The 24,209-nt window shown below is 41.0% G+C and overlaps 1 long non-coding RNA gene across 1 annotated transcript in view; it reads right to left on the minus strand.

The window, feature by feature from the left end:
• The window catches only part of LOC115294341, a 41,683-nt gene extending 18,323 nt beyond the window's left edge, over window positions 1-23,360 (minus strand). The window contains exon 1 of the long non-coding RNA XR_003909822.1: window positions 23,327-23,360. This is a non-coding gene — a long non-coding RNA (uncharacterized LOC115294341). The remainder of the gene's footprint in view (window positions 1-23,326) is intronic.
• Window positions 23,361-24,209: the final 849 nt, after the last annotated feature.

The raw sequence follows: 24,209 nt of genomic DNA on the forward strand, positions 1-24,209 counted from the left end.
TCTGTCTCTCTCTCTTAAATAGGAAGGAACTATTCGCTCAATTATCTTTTTAAAGTTTACACATTATAGGTCAAAATCAGTTATAGCAATGTGCTGCATTTACAAAAATCCACAAGGGGTAAGATTTTCTGGTCTAGGAGAAGGCCCATTTTTGGCTATCGTCTTAATTACGTTAGATATTACTTTAAGTCTGTTTAAGTCAATAGCAAGCTTCTGTTGAAATAAAAAAAACTGTGGGAGAGGCAGGTTCGACTGGAAATCAGAAAACTGGGCTGGAATTTGGTTCTCATTCTGTTATGAATGTGCTGTGTGAGGCTAGTTACTCAACCTTCTCTGGGCTTGAGTTTTTCTTCCTTCAAAAGAACGACTTTGGCTTTAAAGAAACTGTGAATTCATCCCTAGGATTTATGATTCTTTGTGTAGTTGAAATGGATTTGGACTTACATTTTTTTTATTTTGTCCTTCTTTCTTCCCTCCCTCCCTCTTTTCTTCCTTCCTGCCTTCCTCACTCCTCCCTCGCTCCCTCCCATCCATCCATCCATGCATCTTTACTGACATTTGGATTCTCTGCATTCTTTCCATCTATTCTTTCTCCTTTTTAAAAACATTTCCTTTTTCTTTCAATCACTTTCTTCCCTACTTTTCTATCTTTTTACCTTCTCTTTGGTTCTTTCCTTTTCTCTTTGATTTTGCCCTCCCTCCTTTCCAGCTTCATTTCGTCCTCTTTCTTTCATTCTCTCTCTCAGCAGCCAATCACCTGACATTTCAACAAATCCATAAAGTAGCAGTAGTTTTACAGGCTGGTGTTAACACCTATTATGACCAGCCGGGCATGGCAAATGGGTGTGAGCGCTGATAGAGTGGCTGCAAGGCATTGCGTGGAAAGTAGCCAAATCAGCACATGGCTATTATTTAATGATGCCCAGAGACTAACAGGAAGCTTTTGGCAAATTGCCTCACAAATTATACAGTGGCTTCCTGCCTTCTCATTACTGGCATGAAATTGATTTGTGAAACTGGGTCTGACATCCAAATCCTTTCCCTGTCACTGGAAGCCTCAAAGCTACCTTTTAAAACCTCAGTATGAAAAGTAAATATACACAGAAAATGCCATAAACAAACAAAGCATAAGCAACAGACTTGGGAAATATTTGCAATATAATGACAGTCAACAGGCCTAATTTCCATAATATGTAAAACATTCTTGCAAATCATTTATATATACACAAATAGATTTCCACAGAAAATGGCTACTTTTATAAGTAGCTAATTTGCAGAGGAGGTAAAAATGGCCAAGAGCCATAGGATGCTCAACCTCGACAATTAAAGAAATTCAGTTTTTTTTTTAAAGTTAAAGATACTCAGTTTTAAGAGGTAATTTTTTGAGGGGCACCTAGCGGGCTCAGTCAGAAGAGCCTGTCACTCCTGATATCAGGTTGTGAGTTCAAGCCCCATGTTGGGTATAAACATTACTAAAACAAAATAATAACAAATAAAAAAAATAAACACAAGGTTATTTTTTGAGAGATGATTTATTTTAACAAAGTATAATGCTTTCAACTGGCCTGAAGAGCAGTAAGATTTGTGTGCCTTCTCTCTTCCTTAACCTTTAATCTCACCGTGCATGGCTTTAGAAGCCACTCTACAAAATCTCCCAATAATAATATGGCGAAATAACATCCCTTTACTGTACTCTTAAATGTCTGGCTTATAAAGACACTGGGCGCTATTTTTCTGAGTGTTATTTTACTTCAGGCCGCATGCCTCACTCCAGATCACCACTTACTCTTCTCCACTTCACACCCCTTACAGAAATACTCAGAATATTAGTTATCATCACCATTTTTTAAATACACATCAGAAAGAGACTGGGCCGTCTTTGAGAGCCCCTTCACTTTTATCTCTTCCTGAGGACAGGAGAAAGCGAAGATCACAGGACTTGGGGTCAAACCAAGCTTGCGTTTAATCTTAGCTCTGATATTTAGGACCAAGTGCCCTTGGACAACTTACTTACTCTCTTGGCCTCAGTGTTCTCATCTGTAAAATCAGACTACTACTAGCACCTCCTTCATAAGGTGTGGTGAGACTTCAGTGATGGGGTGCACATGAAGTGTTTAGCAGAGTCCCCAACACAGGACCAAATAAACAAACTGCTGAAATGTGATGGGGAAGAGGGGGTACTCATGAGGAGGGAGAAAGCTAAAGAAAGTGAGACTTGACTACACTCATCCAGGGAACTCCACATGGTATCCCCACATTTAGAAAGAGGAGACCCAGGATCACCTAAGTGCTAAGAAAAGAACTTTGCAACTTATTCATGGCTTGAGGCTAAGTCCCTTGAAATCTCACCGAGTCAGGACGAGACAGAATGATAACTCATTCTGGTGAATAGCCAAGCTGTAAAATCTCTCACACATTTAAATGCAGCAGAATGAGGGAAACAGATCAGGAAAGAGAGTGAGTAGAATCGAAACAGTAGGAAAGGCAAATAGACATCCAGGTCTCTGTATAATTCTGACACAATATGGGTCAACATCTAATAATATTCCAAAGATGATGAGAGGTAACCTTGACAACCCAGCTGGTGCAGGCACTGAAAGAATAAGAGATTCACAGAGAGATGCAAGAGAAAATCTGGGCCATTTTCTTGGTTCTCTGATGGCTCATAGCTTTCACTTTGCAAAACAATTTGCTGTAACTCATAAACCAAAGTCTTTTACTTAATCAATGAACATCGATTAAATATTTATAATATGCAAAGAAATTGAGTTAGGCCTTAGGGATATTCCCAGCCGACAGGAAGCATCTCCAGGAGGACATTTCCATTCATAGCCAAATAGGATGCAACTTACCCTGCACAATAACCCTACAGGCCTTGGTGTATTGGTGCCATTTGACTGGCTGACAAAACGGAGGCTCACAGAAAATACAACTAGAAAGGGTCATAGCTTATACTGACATCTCACTCTGCCTGGGATCATTACCTATGCTGATGGTGATAAAAATGGAGAGATTGACTGTGAGTAGGATAACACAAATGAGAGTAAGAGTAAGAACAGCCTCAGTTTTGCTGGAGTAACAAACAATCTCCAAATTTCAGTGGCTCATCACAACAAAATTTTATTTTATTTTTTTTTACTGTTTATTTACTTTTGAGACAGAGAGAGAGACAGAGACAGAGCACAAGTGGGGGAGGGGCAGAGAAAAGAAGACATAGAATCTGAACCAGACTCCAGGCCCCAAGCTGTCAGCACAGAGCCCTACATGGGGCTCAAAATCACAAACCATGAGATCATGACCTAAGCCAAAGTCAGACACTTAACCAACTGAGCCACCCAGGTGCCCTGTGGATGCATTTCTGGCCCCACTGTAGTTGTGGCTCTGGCCCTAACTAACTGTAAGGCGACTAGGAAACATAGTGTTTTCAGTGTTTAAGAGAGAGAGGCGGGGAGGACGTTGGAGAACACTAGGAATGTCTAGTTACCTGGACTTGAAACCTCAGCCTCACTGGTGACACTGCATCTGTTCCTTTACCCCAAACCTTCTGATCTAGGCAGTCACCAATCCTTAGGCTTTTAACCAGATACAGCAAAGGGCTAGTATGTCGCTGTCATGCATTGTCCTGCTCATGCTTACACTCATCAATTTATTGATGATACGACTCACTTATTCTTAACTCACAGCAGCCCTATGAAGACATTCCTATCACTAATCCAGTTTTTAAGTGAGCAAACTGCGGCTTAGAGAGATGGAAAAACACACCCCAGGTCGTGGTTCATAAGAGTTGTGTCAAGTTGCGATTTGGACTCCTATCTAACTACAAAGCCTTTCCTCCTCTGAAGGCTTAACCATGGGGACTTCCCCATGGGAACTCACACTTATTCTGTGTTCCAAATTTTTGAAATGAGAATGTAGCTAAATCAACCCATGAGGTAGCTGGAGAAAAAAAATACTGACTTGGAACTGTTAGGTGGGCATATACATCAGTGATTTCTAACTTATGTCACTGATAAAAAAAGTGATAGTATTTTGTTGTTTTGTTTTGCATTTCCACATGAAACCTCAGGACCATCTGTTATTAGCAGAAGTAAGGGATAGAATAAGGCCTCAGAAGTCTTTACTAATCAGATGGATGAGCAGGACAATTACCTCCCTCTGGGTTTTGCTGCCTATCAAATAAGGGGCTGAATCTGACCCTTAGAGGTCACCTCCAGGACTGACGTTCCACACTTCTGTGGGGATGGTGGAGATAGGCAAGAGCATAAGGAAGGGAACATATTTTTAAAAACTATAAAAAAGAGTCGCTATCAAAGCTGAACATCCTGCTCTCTCAAACAAAATGGAGAGGCAGCACCTGACTGTTAATACTGATGCAAATTTATCCTAATACTTCCACACAGAATCATTCCTTAATCAGATGAAAATGTGAGGTTAATTGGAGAGAGAGCAGCTGTTTTACATGCTCTTTTGCAGGGACTGCGTTTTCTTCTGTCAGATGTTCAAATACTTATTTTGGGTTTGTAGCGCGGAGCCCACAGACCGAGTGAGGCTGGAGCTGCGCATGCGGCCCCTTCCGAGGGCGAGTGGGACCCGCAGGCGTGGCGGGAACTCAGAGACTGGAAAGACAGGGACAATAGGTGTTCTTCACAAAGGAGCTCGGGGAGAACTAATTCGCTTCATTAAGGAGGAGGAGCATTTTGAAGCAGTCATTAAAGATGACGTCATATGCACCAGTGCACACAAAAAAACTTTGCCTTTACATTTCTTTTGTGGAAACATCTGGCAAGAACATGTTGAGAAAAGAAAACTTCTCGGTTTTGTGCAGCGCGATCCTGATGAAAGATGAAAACTTGAGCTAATTACAGGATGTCTGCAGAAAGAAAGGACCAGCTTTATAGTTTAGACCCATTTTTCTCCCTACAGGGTAGGGTGTCTAATATAAAAGCAGTAGTATGCTGTGGAAAATAAATATGGGGTAGGAAACAATGGATTGTATCTAATATATAATACTGTACCATAGGGTTATTAAAATAGCTTTCAATTTTACTTGCTTTTATAAGTGAGCCAAAAGAAAACCAGACAATTCTAAAACCCATATGATGTCTACCACAGCCTGGTACCTCTCCTTGTGTGTACAGTGTTGTGGCTTTTTCTTAGAAATTTCCCAGCTATTCTTCCATATAGAAGTAAATAAAGCACGTCTTGGAATTTTGTTTTGAAAGTATTCTAAGACTACAACATGCCCAAATTCTTTTCTCCTTTCTCAATGTCCTTTATCTCATTCTGCCCTTCCCTGTAAGCCTACGTCATTTTGTTCCTTTCCCAGAGTGTTGTAGACTATTCAGTCTAAAAAAGCAAAATGATTAAAAAGAAAGAGAAGAAAAAAAATGAAAGGAAAAGACAAGAGAAGTTGGAGGCAGCCTGGTTCTAATCTCTGTTGGAGCATAGTTGTGACCCTATCAAGATTCTAAACATAGGCATCCAGGGGGTTAAGACCATTCCCAGTCATGTGACAAATCCTATAGACAATTAGTCATTCTAAAAGGATTAGGATCTGATCTAGGCAGAGTGATGTTTAATCCCATTGGTTCTTCCTGTAGGAACAAGATACTTGAAATGATACAGAGGGGCATTTTCTGAAAGTCTTCTCAAGTTGACTGAATAAAAAAGTTTATTTTTTTCCCATCTGTAGAATTTGGGTGAAGATTTAAAAAAAATCTCGAGGTGCCTGAGTGGCTCCTTTGGTTAAGCATCCGCAATTGGTTTTGGCTCAGATCATGAGCTCACAAACTGTGAGACTGAGCCCTGGGTTGGGCTCTGTGCTGACAGTGTGGAGGGTGCTTGGGATTTGCGCTCTTCCTCGCTCTTCACTCTTGCCCCGCTCACGCTCTACGTCTCAAAATTAATAAATAAACGTTAAAAAAATAAAATAAATCTTTATAAAGAGCTAGGCTAGTCATTATCTACCTCCAAGTTGTGTGATATCACCTACACTGACAGGTCCTGGCTGAGCCTTGCGGGCTCCGGTACTGAGGGAATTTGACTCCTGTAGCCCAGGCTCGCTTGTAACTGGACCCCATCCTCTGTCCATTATAAACACACCACTACCAAAAATCCACTCCCAGAGCCAGAAAATTCAAAACCATATGGAGAATGTGCCACTTTTATCATTCAGTAGCAACATTCTCCTCTGTAGCTTCCCGCCCCCCACGCTCCCTATTGTTTAAAACTGAGACCGTGGCATCTCCCATTTACCACTGCTCTTGTAATGCTGGTTTTATTAAAGTTGAGAACGAGTTCTCTATAATGGAGCATCTATCATAAGTGAAAAAAATCAAAGAGACCAAAAACCTTGTGTGGATGTTCTGACATCTGCCTGTTCCCTGTGAGTTTTTGATTTGCAGTCTTTGCAAAGGGACTATAATCTCTGTGAAGGTCGTGCTTGCAACTGTTTGTGCTCATCACGGTTCCTTCTCCTAGACCCTAGAACTGTTTCTGGAACCTTGCAGATGCTCAAAAACTTAGCTTGTCAAGCACAGTTATGAATGTGTTCACTCTCACCATGCACTGTGCTAGGTGCTTTGAATATAGATAGGCATAAGATAGCACAGGGGCGCCTGGGTGGCTCAGTCGGTTAGGCCTCCGACTTCGGCTCAGGTCAGATCTCACATTCGTGGGTTTGAGCCCCGCGTCAGGCTCTGTGCTGACAGCTAGCTCAGAGCCTGGAGCCTGTTTTGAATTCTGTGTCTCCCTCTCTCTCTGACCCTCCCCTGCTCCAGCTGTCTCTCTCTGTCTCTCAAAAAATAAAATAAAAAGCAATAAAAAATTTTTTTAAAAAGATAGCACAGCCTGAAAGAGGACTAATCTTTCCAACACTCCTATCAATGCCGTGGGCTTTAAGCAAACAATTTAAATGGAAGTTCCCATGAAAGCTCTGGTTTAGGGATCTTAAAGGAAACTCTGCTCCCAAATGTTTCTCCAGTGCATCAGCTAGACAACACATGGCATTTCCTGCATTTATTAACAATGATGACAGCAATGACAAACATAACTTATGGGTGCTGATTCTAAGTTGGACACTTGGCCTATAAGCCATAATATAATTCTCACAATCCCCTTGATACAGGTGTTAGAATCACTTTATTGATGACAAAAGACAAGCTCAGAGAGGTTATGGTAAACCACATAGATGGCTGGTAAGGGTGCTTTCAGCTCTGGCTTGCCAGATTTCAAAGACCAGACCCATAACCATGTTTTGTTCTGCCTCTCACTTCTTCATTAAGGATACAATAATTTTATCAGGAAAGGGTAGTATGCTGAAAGGCATTACTTGGCCTGACTCTGTCACTTACGCAAAACAAAACTGGATAGCCTTTGATTTGATTCTTCCCACCATTCACTGATATGGAAGCCAAGCATTGTGTTCCTCCTGTACACGTGCAGAATTTGGGGCTCTCTTTCAGTCATATGGACCTACTGACTGCTGATCAGACTAGATCACCAAATAGTATTCTCTCCACAGTGTGTGGAGATTTCAGAAAAACGTTTTTTGTCCTATGTGTTCACCAAGGGGTGAGACTCCAGGAGGCATTTTTGCATCTGACCCAAAGTGGAGTAAGGAGACCAAACTCGTGATTGGAAAAATATATGAACAAAAATGCCAATGAGAGTCTTGCTTCATTTATGTCTGCCTTTTTTGAAGGATAAGGAAAGTTTCTGCCTGCTAATCTCTACCAGCCTCTGAATCAGTGGTTCTCAAAGGGGGTGATTTTGCCCCTAAGGGTATTTGGAAATGCCTGGAGACAATTGATTCTTATAACGGGGCAGGGTGGGTGGTACTGGCATCTAGTGGCCAGAGAACAGGGATCTGCCTCATACCCTACAATGCACAGAAAAGCCCCCAGTAAGAAAAGGCTTATCTGGTCCCCAAAACTCCTGCTCTGAAGTAATGTTCTGCCTGTCCCATTAAAACAAATCCTCATTTTTCCATATAGTAAAGGCACAAGACAGTCCAACAGCAAGGATACCCAAAGGAACCATATAAAATGTGATGTGTAGGACCACTGAAAAGAAGGGAGATATTTAACTTATTTATTTATTTCAACATATCTTTTTTTAAAAATATTTTTTGATGTAAATTTATTTATTTGTTTGTTTGTTTATTAATTTAGAGAGCAAGTAGGACAGGGCAGAGAGAGAGAGGAGGGAGAGAGAATCCCAGGTAGGCTCTGCACTGTCAGCACAGAGCCCAATGGGAGGGATGGAGGCGGGGGGCTTGAACTCACGAACTGTGAGATTGGGGCCTGAGCCGAAATCAAGAGTCAGATGCTTAACTGACTGAGCCACACAGGTGCCCCAGAACATCATATTCTTATAAAGTATCTCTCCCACTCCCAAAAGACATGTATGGGATCCTAAATGAAAAATAAAAAGCCAGTATTTTGAACACGAGTTATTATACAAAAACTAATAAAATATCAGTTGGGTCTTTTATCTTTCTAAATAACTAGAATGGAAGAGAATAATGAAGCTAAGCTTTAACATAGTCAGAGAAGTAGACACCAAACAGATAGACACAGAACATTAAAACAATTTTCTATCAACAAAAAGATATACGAAGTGATGTGCTGATACAAACCTTTCATTCACTGACTCCTTTCTGAGGCTTTGTGAAGCATTCCATTTAGAAATGATTCCACTTATGTGGCACATATGTGCTGTTTGGGGGACATATGTGGGTAACCAAGAATTCACCATTACGTTCCCGCAACAGGAACCAGAGAAATGCCATTGCCAGTGGCTTCGGGTCTAACTGGGCCAGTAGCTCTCAACTTAGAGGCGGGGTCATGTGTCCAGGCCCAGGGACACTGTCCTGCCTTCAGGAGCCAGACTCCATTTCAGCCTCCTCAAGGCTGGGTCCTCAGCAGCGTGAAGGCTCCTTCTCCTTAAATCTTTTAAGGAATGCTGATTTATTTATTTATTTAACAATTTTTTTTGAGCGAGAGAGACAAACAGGCAGAAACAGAGACAGAGAGAGACAGAGAGACAGAGCGAGAGTTGGGGAGGCACAGAGAGAGAGGGAGACATAGAATCCAAAGCAGGTGTCAGGCTCTAAGCGGTCAGCACAGAGCCCGATGCGGGACTTGAACCCACGATCCCTAAGTTCATGACGTGAGCTGAAGTTGGAAACCTAACTGACTGAGCCACCCAGGCACCCCAGGAACATGGATTTATTTTCTGATGCAAACCAGGCATTGTGTGAACACTGAGAGCATACTCCGTGACGGGAAGGTGGGTGTGGTCCCTGTCTTAATAGAGCTTATAGTCCAGACAGAGAAGCAATAATCTCATAAACGACTGTTTAATTACAACTATGGTAAAAACTGTATGTTGATTATACTTGAATTAAAAAAAAACTAACAAAATTAATAATTACAAACGTGGTAAGTGTGACAAGAAAAATCACATAGGATATGATGCGAGAACACATAGGGACCTTGATCAAGTCTCTGCATCTAAGGGTAAGAGTGGGGCAGAGGGTGAGGATAGGGTTGCTTAAGTGGGTTTCTTTTCTTTTCTTTTTAATGTTTAGTTATTTTGAGAGAAAGAGTGCACATGGAAGCAGGGGAAGGGCACAGAAAGAGGGAGACAGAGAATCCAAAGGCTGTCAGCACAGAGCCCGATGCGGGGCTCTAACTCACAAACTGTGAGATCAGGACCTCAGCCCAAGTTGGATGCTTAACTGACTGAGCCACTCAGGCACCCCATGGTTAAGTAGGTTTCTAGAAGGCGGTGACGTTTAAACTGAGATCCACAGGATTAATGAGTGGACTGGGGAAAATGGGTTCCAGTCCCAACGAGCTGCCTCACAGCCTCTGCTTGCCTATACTTTTGGCTCAACAGTAAATCTCCCTTGCACGTGGGTCTTCGTGCCTTTTCAGCTCCTGCTACTTCTGCCTGTGGTAAGATTCCCTGATAGTTTTGCCTTTACATTCCTAAGGGAGGGGAGGTGATTAGGTCAGTTCATCTTTTTACCCCCGGCCTGTATGACTTTTGAGTTATTCCTGTTTCTGCAACCAGAGTCATATTTCTTCTTGGGCAGAAGCCAGGGTCCCCAGACAACTGTGCTTTGTGTGCTCTGGAAGTCTTCTGGCTGTTGCCACATGATGGTCCTTTCTTCATATGGACAAAGATGGAGTTTTGGACCATGTGGTAATGCAACGCTTGGCCTAGTCCACTGCCTAACTTATCCTAGTTACAGCGAGAGGCAGGAAGGAACGCATAAGATATTCTTTGGCATCTTTATATCTTTCTTTATAAAACACTTTGGGTATGGGGCACCTGGCTGGCTCAGGCAGTAGCATCTGTGACTCTTGATTTCAGGGTTGTGGGTCCGAGCCCCATGTTGGGTGTAGAGATTACTTAAAAATAAAATATAAAAAAAACCATTTTGGGTACAAAAGAGAGAGACATGCTACCTCGTCCCGCACCCTATCCCTCCCAGCTACTGTCTCTACTGAACTGAGCATGGCTGGAAATGGACCTCTCTGTCCATGTATCTGACTAATACATTATGGTCTTGTTTGGACTTATCACACAATTTGTGAAAGAAACCTTATAAGAAGGGTGAGGAATAATATGGATAATATCTTACTGTTACTTAATATTATCTTGAGTAGCAAATGAAAGGGACTTTATTGAAAATACTTTCAGATGATTCCTGTCTTCTTAGGGTTCAGAAATTTTCCCCCATGTATTTTAAAAGAATTACTTTAATTAATAATTACTTAGTTTATTATTACTAAGAAGAAGAGAATCTCTTACTTTAAGCCATGAATTACCCTAGAGCAAGAAGCGATACCCCGACCCTTCTTTCATATTCACCACAGCATACAGCAGAGATGAACCGAAAGTGTTGCTAAAAAGATAACTCCAGAACAGTTTGTTTAATCAATCAGTGAAGGAGAGAAATCATGAAGTCTTAGCCTTGCCTAGTTGCTGGGAGTCTCATCACCATCTTGCCTGGGATATTTTTTTTCATTCTTCTGTTGTAGCACTTATCATATTATCATATTACATCATCAAATTATTAGTACTCTCATCATCATTGCCAACATTCATTTTGTTGCCTGCTAAGGATTGTTATCAAGGGGTGGCCTTGGTTAGCATTTAGAAGGTTGACTGTATGATCATTCATCCGTCCATATATCTGTCCACCCATCTAGCTTGACAGTCTCATTCATCTGTCTATCTATCTGTTTGTCTTCCCATTCATCTGTCTGTGCATCCATCAATTCATCCATCCATTATCCATCCATCTATCCATCCAAATGTCTATTCATCTGTCCAAACATCTAGTCCTCTAAATAAGACAGTCATGACTTATTGATAATCTAGTAGCACCTTTTTGACCATAAACAACTACTTCTTAGTGGTCTGAGTTCTTAAGATGCACATGAAAGAAAAGGGTAGAGTGGGGGATAGGTGAGAGAGAATGTATATGTTCTTTGGGCTTCATGAATGTGAGCAGATATAGGAGTGAGGAGGTACAGGTTCATTCAGCAGCTACTTTTGAAATAAGAGACCTATAAATATGTTAAAACGATTTTGGAGATTGAGATGGCTTCCCCGGGAAAAGACTAAGGTCTTAAATGAAGACCTTTTATGAGAAGCCACAAATAATAAAAGTCACGCATTTAAAGAAAGCATGCAGAAAGAGAAGAGACTAACTCAAAGGAAATACTGAGAAATAGGGAAGCCCTGAGAAATAAGGAAGGACCTGAATGAACAGGAAGTGTAGTGGGAGGGGGACAAGTAAACCTATCATGCTTAAAGAAATCAGCAGAACTGTCTTAGTTCTTTGCCAAATGCAGGCTCAGAGACTGAGGAGCTAGTGGGAGTCCAGAAGGATGAGGGACCATGACATTGGCCCTAAAAACTTCCTTGCAGTCCCACTAGACTCTCCCCACTGCCACTCCACCCCTCAAGAGCACTAACGCTGATTTTGCTTCTCTGCAAATTCCTCTTAATGTCTTAAGGCAGAATAAGGCACGACCTCATTTTTACCCCCATAACTCCTACCCAACTCACTCTTTTAGTAAGGATTAATTATTTTATCCCACATTCCTTTCTTGTCTAACCATGGCGAACCTGGCTGTGGGCTTAGGGGCAAGAATTTTGTCTAGGTCTTCTTTTAATTTCTAGAGCCTGGCGCAGGTATCCTGTTGATACTTAATAAATGTCAAAGAAATGGAGGAAGAGTAAAGGAAGAGTTAGGTGACTATTATAGTTACTAGATAGACAGACAGTGAGACTTTAGACATTCATTCATTCATTCATTCACTCATTCACTCATTCATTTAACCAACCAACAAATACCAGCATTTACTAAGTGCCGATCACTGGAATAAGAAGTGACCCAGCCCTTTAGGGATGACTCCCCATCAATAGGCAAACAAAATGCAGTGTGATATAAAGAGATGTATAGCGGTAATGAATGCACACATTCTGAGTGTAATTAATGTCACTGAATTGTATACTTAGCAGTTGTTAAAATGGCTAACTTTATGTTGTGTATATTTTACCAAAATAAAAAATATTTAAAAGTACATGTTGCATACTTAACTTAAATGCAGTCCAATAACTTGCAAACCAATCTATGGTCCTAGAAATCAGAGTACAGGCTTGTGATCATGGGATTTTGATTGGAAAGGGATAATGGTAAACCTTTTGGGAAGAAGAAAAAGTTTTTTATGTTGCATACAATTACATTGTATACAATTGTCGAACCTCATCAAACTGAACTGTGTGTTAGTTATTTCTCAATTATGAAGGAAGGTAAAACAGAAAAGGAGGTAGAAGAGGAGTTTACATGAGCAACAGGGTGGCTGGGCACCAAATCCCAGGAAAGGACAGGAGTCAGGGAAGGCTTTTCAAGGACAGATATCTAAGTATGTGCAGCATCAAGGAGATGTTTACACATCTGAAGAAAGGGAAGAGACTCAGAGATGGGAAGTGACATTGCTGGCTTATGGCAGGGCTGGGTAGAAAAGAAAAGCCAGTTTTCTGATTCTTAATCTAGGATTCCATCCTGAACCTATTATTCTGATTGTCATCTACTGTCTTTTGGTCCCGTTGTGCCATATTCTGCTCTGTGATGCCGCATTCGCCAGATACTAGAGCTTTAAATTAGGTTCTGTTAATGGGAGGCCATTAACAGAAAAAGCTGGAAGCCAGGACGCAGGAAAAAGGTGCAGCAGGCAGCTCCAGGTCCACTATTTCCTGGTAGTATTCCAAGTTATCAGTGACAAACATCCGTTAGAACACCAGCCTCGCAGTGCCCCCTGAGAGCTTTAAGTACTGAATGCCCCTAGCGAACCCACAGAGAGTTCCCATGGCTAAGCCCCTAAGTTCACAGGTGTGAGTTCAGGCAATACATTCCCCCTACAGAAATGAAATGAAAACCTAAGTTCTGATCTGTTCCCCCAAACTGTGTCTTCTCCCTGTGCTTTCAAGCTTAGAGAACAATGTCAGGATATCCACATGGTTGTCCTTGACACCTCCCTCTCCCTCACTCCCTCTACCCCAACCCAACACCAAGTCTTGACCATTTTACTTCCTAGAAATCTCTTAGATACAGGCACTTCTCCTCCCAACTCCCATCCCAGGCTTTCCTACCATCATCCCTTGCCTTCTCGAATAAACTCCTAACTGATCTGGCATTCACGCTGCCTACCCTTGTTGACTATCTATCTCCCATTGTTTTAATGTGGTTTTCAGCATTCATGCAGTATTGGTGAGCAGGTCAGTTAATTTCCCTAGTTTCTAGTTCCCTCAATTATAAAATATCACGATCTATATACACACCAGCATTTTTACTGATCAAGGAAAGCTTTACAGAAAGTGCTATACCTGGACATGGAAGGAGGAGAAGGATTTTGACTCGTGTTTCATGTGAAAACCGTAGCCTATAGAAAAGGTATTGTGCCCAGTGTGGATAGGAATAACACAGAGAGAGCAAATAGCCAACAACTGTATTACAGAGCTGACTTCCTGGGACACAGGATGAGATGCCCCACAATAGCATCCCTTCCCCAGTCTCCCTCATCTTATTAGATGGCACGACCATCTATGAACTGCCCAGTCCAGACCTAGGCATCATCTGTGAGTCCTCTCTTTCTCTCCACCAACCACACTCAATCCATCAGTATGTCCTGCGGACACTGTGGCCCAGGGCAGCCACATTGCTTCCCGCCTTCTACCGGTGGCCTCTGCTACCCCTCAGGTCCACCCACCACTGCAGTGGCCTCTTGCGTGCTTTCTCTTCTTCCACACTTGTCCACTTAAAATGTGTACATAAAGTGGGGTCTGGGTCGCTCAGTCCCTTGAGCATCTGACTCCTGATTTTGGCTCAGGTCATGATCTCACGGTTTGTGAGTTTGAGCCCCACATCAGACTCTGTGCTGACAGTGTGGAACCTCCTTGGGATTCTCTCTCTCCTTCTCTCTCTGCTTGCTTGCTCTGTCTCTCAAGATAAATAAACTTAAAAAAAGAAGTAAAGAAATCATATTGAAAATATACACACAAAGCAGCCACACTAGTCTTTTTATTTAAAAAAGTTTAAATGGTTTTTAAATTTATTTTTGAGAGAGAGAGAGAAAGTGAGGGACATTGAGAAGGGGAGGGGCAGAGAGAGAGGGAGACACAGAATCTGAGGTAGGCTACAGGCTCTGAGCTGTCAGCACAGAGCCCTACACGGGGCTTGAACTCACAAACTGCGAGATCATGACCTGACCTGAAGTTGGACTCTAAACTGACTGTGCCACCCAGGTGCCCCCCAGGTGCCCCCCAGACTAGTCTTTTTAAAAAGATCCATCAGCTGATTTACTTGCTTAAAACTCTCCTGTGGCTTCCTCCTGCACTTGGAATAAAATTCTGATTCTGCCCATAACGTAAAGGCCCAGACTGATATGACTCTTACCGTGGGTGCTGTGCTTTGTGTCTAGGTTCCCTCCTGGGGAAGAAGGACTTCTCTCAGCCCTCCCCTCTCAGCCCTGACTGTCAGGGAGTAGCCCATGTCCACTGACTGCTCACATTGGGATGTGGACTGTGTCCCCTCTCCCAACACTGAAGGGCCATCCAGCTCAGAGCTCCCTGCAGGGTTGACTGAAGCCTTCTTATGACTGCATCACAGCCCAACTTCCCCTCCACTCCGCCTTCCTTCCTCCCCTTCGCGCCCTGGCTGGTGATCCTAAGAGCCAGAGAACCCAACTGACAGCAGTCCCTGGGTAACTTGCCAGCCACTGTCCTCCAACAGTCATCTCCCAGTTCTGTCATCGCCTGTACTGCACCAGGCTCCTTCTGGGCTCAGCCCATTGTTCTTATTTGTTCCTTTGGTCTGGAAATCTCTTTCTGCTCTTTCAAAGATTAGTTCCTACTCAACCTTTCCTAGTTGAGTTCACAAGAGACTTTCTCAGGGAATTCATCCCTGATCCGTCAGACCAAGGCAGGGGTCCCGGTTATAAATTCCTGCCACACCCTCTACTTTTTCTTGGCACTTAGCACTTGTCACATGTTTGTGATCTATCTTTTCTGCTGGAATATAACGTTCAGAAGGGTGATGATTTTGTCTGCTTTTTCTCCATCTCTGCCTAGTACTGAGCGGACTGCCTTACATTCAACAGACGCTTACTCCATTGATTCGTTGGATGAGTGAGTGAATGAATGATTTAATTCCACCATCTTATCCCTCTGTGATGGGCAGGAAAAGGCAATAATAAGGGCCTTCGATAAACTGTGGCTGACAACAGCTTGTTTCTCCTACTCATGAGAAAAGGAAACAAAATAAAACAAAGCAACAGCAACGAAAGAAACAAAAGCAGCAGCTTCAACAGAAGAAGTCTCTGGCCCACATCCAGAGTGAGAAGCACAAGTTCCTAGTTAGAGCCCTAGTCAGTGGAGGCTGACTGGTAAATGCTTCAGCCGATGGGATAATGAAAACATAATAATCTCAGGAAAGATTAGCAAAATCTCTTCCCTGTGTCCACTATGGAGCTAAGTGTGTCCCCCCACATGCACACTGTGCCAATTAAATTAGATTCAATTCAAGAAGCATTCTCCTGGTTTCTATTTATACATTGTAATCGTTAATCTTTTTGGAAATGTGGTACAATGAAACAGCCAACTTATAAACAAACAACATATGAAGGCCCTTAAAACTATGACTCAAAATCTAAAAGCCATAAAATAAAAGATTAATAAATTAAAGTATATAAATGTTAAAACAATTTTGGAAGGCACGAACTCCATAAGCAGAGATCAATACAAATGACATGCTGATACAACATAACTGTAATTCATATTAGGAAGTATTTATTTATCTCTCTGATATATAAGGAATAACTTGAAACAGATCAGCAAAAGACTAGCAACTGTGCAGAATGGACTGGGGACGGGGACAGATGGTTCACAAAGAAGGCGAAATAAATGGTGCCTAAACATATAAGATTCTATTTCACTATGAGAGAAATCACATTGAGACACCATGTTCTACTTATGACATTAGCAAAAATCCAAGTGTTCGATCACTGATTCAATGGCAAGGCTATTATAGGAAAGCAACCACCTCCATTCTTCGCTCATGGATGTGTAAATTGGTAAACTCCTAGGGCGGCTGATTTGACATCAATTAGTGATGCGCGTATCCTTTATCCCAGAAATCCCACCTTTAAGAATTTATCCAATAGTTGTACCAGTATATATGTGAAGGGCCTATATAAAAAGTTATTCATCATAACAGTATTTGCAACAGCAAAAGATTAGAAATGACCTATGGTACATCAATCGTGGGACATTATATGATTGATTTCTAATTAGTGATTTGCAAAGAGGTTCAGGATACGTTGTTCACTGAAAAAAAAAACCCACAAAATAAACAAGTGTTATGGTAACTATCTTTTATGTAACACAGAAGGAGAAATAAGAATATATATATATATTCTTAGAGAAATATGAGAATTTTTTCCTCTCTTATTTTGGTAGTGGTGAGGGGCTGGGAAGGTAGAAGAAAGAGAGATTGGGAGTTGGCTCCTCACTGTTCTTTTATCTTAACATAAGTTAAGATAAAACTTCAGTTTATCATTTTTAGTTTTTGAACAATGTAAGACTAACCTCTGAATACTCCCCATTAAACACTGGTATTACCTATTCACGAATGAAATAATAACAGAGAAACACCTCACACTTTCAGGGCTGCAGAGAGCAAAGAAGGCTCTCATCTCAAAGTACTCACAGTCTATGGTGGAGACCATGTGGAAGCCCAGGAAAAGGGGGAAAGGACCAAAAAGATAAAGATTAACCAAATGTGAGGTGAAGAAGCCAAGTGCTAACGCAAGAGAAGAATTAACAAGAAAGCAGGGAGGGCTGGTTTAAGAGGCTGAGTGCAGAGAAGGGAAAGGAACAAGGTCTTTAACACTGAGCATGTTTAAACAAGCACAGATCCAGCCCTGCACTGGGCTAAGTCCTCTCTAGGGGGCCACGTTCATTAATCTTCCCAACAACCAGAAGATCAGTGGGGTTACCATCTCCGTTGTTTGATGGGAAATGAGAGGTTGGGACACTCAGCTTGTAAGTGGTAGAGCCGGGAACCATATCCACATTTTCCTTCAGTGGCACACCCCCTTTTAAAGAGAGTATTGTTTTTATAGAGGTAAAAGTTACATAGACTGAAATGCAAACATCCCAAATATGTGTTCATTTTGATGAGTTCTGACATAATGCCCATACTTTGGTAACCAACACTCCAGCGAAGAGAACTTTTATCACCCTAGAGAGTTCTGCCATGCCTCCTTCCAGTGAATCCTTGAACTGCCATAGAAAATCACGCCTCTGATTTCTATCACAGTAGATTAGTTTTGTCTGTGCTGTTGACTATATCAGTTCTGTTTTCATTTTTACTGCTAAGTATTCCGTATATTCTACTCTATGACATTCTACAATGTGTTTATGTGCCTTTACTGGTGGATATCTGAGTTGTGGTCATGTTCTGGGTATTAGCAACAGAGCTGGTATGAATGTTCTTTGTACAGGTCTTTGCATGGATGTATGCTTTTATTTCTCTTCAGTGAGCACCCGGGAGTAGAACTGCTGGGTTACAGAAGAAATGTATCTTTAACCTTGTAAGAAATTGAAAGGTTTGGGGCACCTGGGTGGCTCAGTCGGTTGGGCGTCTGGCGTCAGCCCAGGTCATGATCTCACGGTTCATGGGTTCGAGCCCTGCGTCAGGCTCTGTGCTGACAGCTAGTTCAGAGCCTGGAGCCTGCTTCAGATTCTATATCTCCCTCTCTCTCTGACCCTCCCCTGCTCATGCTCTCTCTGTCTCTCAAAAATAAATAAAAAATATAAAAAAAAAAGAAATAGCAAGATTCAAAAAGTGGCTATTTCACTTGGCAATTCTATCAGAAACATGTGAGAATTCATCTGCTCTATGAGCTCATTGAAATCATGTATTATCTTTTTGATTTAGCTGCTCTTAGGGGATATAGAATAGTTTCTCTCATGGTTTCAATCAAAGATACTGAGCACTTTTTCAAGTGCTATTGGCCACTCAAACATCTTCTTTGTAAAATATCCATTCAAGTATTTTGCATATTTCTGTGGATTCTTTGTTGTTTTTGTTATTTACTTGCAAGAGTTTTTGTATATTTGCATACAAATCTTTTATTACATATATGCATTACAAATATAATATCCCTAGCTTTTGATGATCAGGAGTTTCACATCTTCACAAAGTCCAATTTATCATTTAGGATTAGTGCTTTTTGTGTCCTCTAAGAAGTCTTTGTTTATCCCAAGCTCATGCATATATTACCCTTTTTTCCCCTACAAGTCTTCATCTTTATGTCTGTAGTTTAGGATTTTGTGTTTAGTTCTAGGATCCATTTAGAATTAATTTCTGTGTATGGTATAAGGTAGGTGTTAAGGTTCTTTCTTTCTTTCTTTTTTCCTATATGCTTCTCCAGTTTTCCAGAACAAGTCATTGAAAAGATATTATTTGTCCTAAAACATTGCCTTGGATTTATTATTACAAATCAATTAAAAATATCTATAGGTCTGTTTCTGGACTCTGCCTTCTGACTCATTGATCTATTTGTTCACCCTTATGCTATTGCCATTCTGTCTTGATTCCTGTAGCTTCATACTAAGCCTTGCAATCAGGTAATGTGAGTCTTGCAAACTTGCTTTTCTAGTTCAAAATTGTTTTGGCTGTTCTAGATTCTTTACATTTCTATAAATATTTTATTTAATTTTTAAATTTTTTATTATTTATTTATTTTTGAGAGAGATAGGGTGAGAGAGAGAAAACACCTGCTCGCATGAGTAGGGGAGGGGCAGAGAGAGAGGGAGACACAGTAACTGAAGCAGGCTCCAGGCTCTGAGCTGTCAGACCAGAGCCTGACGCGGGGTTCAAATTTGCGAGCTGTGAGATCATGACTTGAGCTGAAGTTGGTCACTCAAGTGATTGAGCCACCCAGGCGCCCCTCTATAAGTATTTTAGAATTATCATATCATTTTCCTCAAAAACCTACTTGCTTCCTACTAGGAAGGTTTTGAATGTCTCTCAAGAAAAGACAAATGACTTCCAAGGAATTTGTCCAGTTAAGCTAAGTTGTCAGGTTTTATTGGTATAAAGTTTTTTTTATAATATTTCCTTATTACCCTTTAATGTCTGCGGGATCTGCACTGACATGCCCTCTATCTATCCTGATATTCATAATTTGTGTTTTCATTCTATCCTCATTAATTTTTCTTACTGGGGGTTTATCAATTTTATTAATATTTTCAAATATAAGCTTTTAATTTGTTAGACTTTTGTTTTTTATTTTATTTCCTTGAATTTTGCTCTTATATTTATTATTTCTATTTACTTTGCAATCTGTTCTCTTTCTTTCTTTCTTTCTTTCTCTCATTCTTTCTTTATTTTGGAAGAGAGAGAAAGAGAGAGAGAGAGCTAGCCAGGGAGAGGGAAAACAAGAGAATCTCAAGCAGATTCCACACTCAGCGTGGAGCCTCACATGGGACTCGATCTCATTTTTCGGACACAAAATGGACTGAGCCTCCAAGGTGTCCTCTTTCTATTTTCTAAAGTAGAAACAGATTACTGATTTTTGCCCTTTCTTCTCTCAAATATAAGTATGTAAATTTACAAATTTCCTTCTAAATGCTGCCTTAGCTGCATCACATATTTTGACAAGCTATATTTTCTTTAGCACCGTTTTGAAATATTTTCTGATTTCCCTTATAATTCCTTTCTTGATGCACATGCATTGTTCAGTCCTAAAATATTTGGGCATTTTTGAGGTTTCTTATTGCATTAAGTTCTAACAATTTCATTGTAGTTAGAGAATATGCTTTTATTTCAATCCTTTAAAATTGGTTGAGTCTCATTTTGGGGCTCAAGATATTGTGTATCCTGCTGTATGTTCCCTGTGCCCTTAAAAATAATGTGTATTCTGCAGTGATTTCACATGGTTCTAAATGCCATTCAGATCAAGGTTATCGGTAAATGTTTGGGTATTCTATACAAATCACTTATGTACTTGTCCTATCAATTACTGGGACGGGGAGGTTAAGATGAACTATAACTGTCTAATTACAGTTGTCTATGTCTATGTCTAACTGTAAATCTGTCTAATTCCATCATTAGTTTTGTTAGTTTTTGCTTTGTGTATCTGGAATCTCTGTTTCTAAGTTAATACACGTTTATAACTCTTATGTCTTCCTGATGAAATGGTCCTTTTGTCACTATGAAAAGTTTGTCTTTATCTCTGATATCATTCCTTAGTAAATCATCATTGATGTGACACAGCCACATTGTCTTTCTGAGGCTCACAGTTTGCAGGGTCTCTTTTTCCCATCCTTTTTTTTTAACCGAACTCTGTATTGAAAGTTTATGTCTTACAGACTACAAATAGTTTGGGCTTGCTTTTGTATCCAGTGTAAAAATCTCTGCCTCTTAGTTGGAGGCTGAATCTATTTGTTCTTAATGTAATTGTTGATGCATGTGATGGTTTTCAATTTATTTTTTAATTTAAAATTTTACTTATTTAAATTCAAGTTAGTTGTGATAAGGTTGGTTTTTTAAAAATTTTCAATGTGTATTCATTTTTGAGAGAGAGAGACTGACAGAGGTGAGCAGGAGAGGGGCAGAGAGGGAGGGAGACACAGACCCTGAAGCAGCCTCCAGGCTCTGAGCTGTCAGCACAAAGCCTGATGCAGGGCTCGAACTCATGAATCATGAGATCATGACCTGAGATGAAGTCTGACGCTAACTGACTGAGCCACCCAGGCGCCTCTAAGGTTGGTTTTATGTCTACCATCTTGCTATTTGTTTTCTATGGGTCTATGCCCCTTCATTCCTCTCTTTGTTCTTTCTTGTTTCCTGTTAGGCTTATCAAATTCTAAAACAAAAATATTCCACCTAATTCCTTTATTAGTGTTTTCTCTAGGGATTACAACAGGCAATCTATATGTATCACTTTATACACTGAATGCATGGATATCAATCAGGTCAGAATAAAATATGTAAGAGAAGGAAAATGTTGCATTATAAATTTGACTATGGTTAGTTTTGCTATATTTCCTAAGTCCAAGGTTGGTGGTATTTTTATGGATTCACTGCGATCATCATTCTCCATTCACTGCCTACTGACTATCTAGTGGGTGCAGTTGTGATAGAGCAGAAAGAACAGTAAACTTAGAGTCAGGACCCTTTGTTTCAAGGTATAGAAACCTAAGTCAAAGTGGCTAAGTTAAAAATAGAACAAAAACAGGTATTTATTAACTTTCTAGACTGACAGTTTAGGAATGCTGCATCAAGGACTCAGAAAAAATTTTAATGTCTGTATTTGTCTCTCTCCTCTCTCTCCTCTGTCTCCACTTTTCTTTTGTGAGCTGGCTTCCTTTTCTCCACTGGAGTTAGACTCTCCCCATTCTGCAGGACAGATAATTTTTGGCAACCTGGGGCCTTTATTTTTCAGCTCGGCAAAGTTACAGGATTCTTATTGGCTCAACTTACATCATATGATCTGCCCTGAACCAATCATTGTATACCAAAGAATGTGGTATTGTGACTGACAAAGACTGAATAATGGGCTCTCTTGCTAGCTGGTCAGGGAACCATTTATAGTACCAACAGGGTCTCGTGGAATGAGAGATGAGATAATCAGAAAAATCTGGATGAAACAAATGGCAAAGTCTGCTGGCCAGAAAAAAATCTGCCCATGGCAAGCTGCTTTAATGTCTTTTAAAGTCCTGTCTCTATGATTTCTGTATGACTTTAGCTAAATCACCTCCCTTACTTAGTTTCATTTATCATCTGCATAATGATCTCTGAGATATCTTCTGTCTCTAACATTAGAAGCAATAGGACTGTCTTTCAAAAGCAGAAATACTAAATTAAAGAATATTCAGATAATGAAAAGAAACACAGTCACACAAGTGAATTGACCAAAGTTAACTATTTCAACACATGTAAATCTCAAAACCACAAGGGTGATCAAAAAATGTAACTTGGAAATGGCTATGCCCAATATTACACACCGAAATAAAATTTTAGAACATAAAAATATAAGAGCATGATTCACTCCCAGTTTGGGACTGTAGCCCTGGGTGTGAAGGAAAGGAAGGGAATGGGGGTTGTGTGAGTACAGTGGGGGCTTTATCTCTGTAGTATCTGTGATGTATCAATTCTTACAAAAGACAGGAAAAAAAGTATGGCATCATATCATGATTTGATGGTAAGCTGAATGGCAGGGGCATGTGTATTTGTTACTCTATACACAAAGATTCCCTGTATGGTTAACGTATTTCAAAATCGTGACAATGATAGCTACTGATACAATACTAGGTATCACGTTCCAGGTATTCATCTACTGACTTTACATAAATCAACTCATTAAGTTACTCTCTGTTGCATGGTTGACATAATGACTGGATAATTCTGAATCACTGCACAGGCAACCAGTGGGAACCAACTTGAGAACTATGGGATGGAGTGGACTGAAGGAGGCTAAGAATACTAGCCCAAGGCTGAAGGAAGTCTAGAAAGATTTCAAGGTGGAGAGAGGCATCTCAGAGCTGGGCTTTAGGAAGGACAAGGGCAAACGGGGAGACCAGAGGGAGGAGCCCAACAGGAGAGAAAGAGCCAGAGGCTGTCCTGCAGCAGAGAGGAGAGCGGCATGGAGACTGAGAGGCGGATAAGTGGAGATGGACCGTGTCTTGTTTACCCCTTACCATGGCCTTGATGGCTTAGTACTATAATACCCACTTTGTTGATAAGAAAACTGAGTTCCCAATGTCCACGCTCCGAGACTAGGATCCTGGTAGTGAATCCCTCAGTTCTGAAAGGGAAAAAAAAAAAAAATTATGACCTTTACCTTCTGTTGGCTCTTCTCAACTTGCATAGTTTCTGAGAAGTTCCCTGAGATGACCTAAAAAAAAAATCTTTCTTGCTGCTAAATATAGACCAGTGAAATCATTGTTAGATAGTTCTTGCCTTAAAAATATGCAGATAGATTCCTGGAATGGTGGAGTAGGGAAGAAAACTGCCTTATTTAAAGCCAAATACTTGGGACTGTTAGAGGTGGCTAAGACATTCAAGTTTAACAAGGAGAGTATCCCCCAGGTCAGACGGTGTCCTCAGGAAGTGTGCTTTGGTGGCACTCTCCCTCTCAGCCCAGGCACTCCATGGAAGAGAGGTGGACTTTGTAGGGGCTCTCCTGGCAGTGAGTACCATCGCATTTATTGAGGACTGAGGACCCGTGAGAGGCCAGAGCCTGCGTGTGGATGGGTGGGACAGGCCCACCCCGCAAGCTGCTGACAGCATAGTAACAGGTAACAACAGGGCACAGAAAGTCTTCCCAACTTCTGCCCCTAAAATTAAGTCTCAGTCAGTTTGCCTGTCATCACATCATAGGAAACAGCTGGATGAACTTTTATGAAATCTGGAGGGTACATATGGGATAGTCTGACATCAAAAGTAGCCTCTAAGTGCACAAAAATTAAATTTGAAAGAGCTCCAGGAGGGCATTGCAAATGGATGAGCAAGTGCCCTCCAGTACATGTGAGACTGAACGGGACCACAACGTGGAGAAGAATGCGCAGCACGCACTAACACTATGAAGAAAAGCTAATATTTGGTGAGTGCTTAC

The sequence above is a fragment of the Suricata suricatta genome, chromosome 6, assembly GCF_006229205.1.
Source record: "Suricata suricatta isolate VVHF042 chromosome 6, meerkat_22Aug2017_6uvM2_HiC, whole genome shotgun sequence".
NCBI lineage: Eukaryota > Metazoa > Chordata > Mammalia > Carnivora > Herpestidae > Suricata > Suricata suricatta.